This window comes from Somniosus microcephalus, chromosome 24 (assembly GCF_052327205.1).
Source record: "Somniosus microcephalus isolate GS21.2 chromosome 24, FLI_Smic_1.0, whole genome shotgun sequence".
Taxonomy (NCBI): Eukaryota; Metazoa; Chordata; class Chondrichthyes; order Squaliformes; family Somniosidae; genus Somniosus; species Somniosus microcephalus.
Window position 1 is genome coordinate 11,691,751 of NC_141010.1, and position 454 is coordinate 11,692,204.

The 454-nt window shown below is 45.4% G+C and overlaps 1 non-coding gene across 1 annotated transcript; it reads right to left on the minus strand.

The window, feature by feature from the left end:
• Positions 1-382: 382 nt before the first annotated feature.
• On the minus strand, positions 383-454 carry trnac-gca (transfer RNA cysteine (anticodon GCA)). Its single transcript has one exon. It is a non-coding gene; the product is annotated as a tRNA-Cys (tRNA).

Here is a 454-nt window from a genome sequence, read left to right on the forward strand (position 1 = left end):
TGGCGTTGCTTGAGTTGACTGGAAGTATCTAAAGAGGTGAGGAGCGTAGAACACTGACAAGCTTTTGACTTCAGACGGAGAAATCTCTGGTTGAAATTCAGCTGCGGTTTGAGGGATGCTTCCAGTTCAGCATTCTATGGTAAGCAGGTGTTCCTTGAAGCTTGGTGACAAGGCTTTCCATGTTGGGTTGTGCATCGTGTCTCTTCACAACAGTGACTCACTCCACTCAGGCAAGATTTCTGAAAGCCATAGTTATTGGTCTCCCAGCATAATTGAAGCAGCTCCAGATCATAATAATTTGCTGCTTAAAACACAAGTCCTGCAGTTGAAAGGAAGACAGATTTACTGTGTGACACCCAACAGGAAGCATTTAAAAAGGTTAAGGGGGCACCTGGATTTGAACCAGAGACCTCTTGATCTGCAGTCAAATGCTCTACCACTGAGCTATACCCCC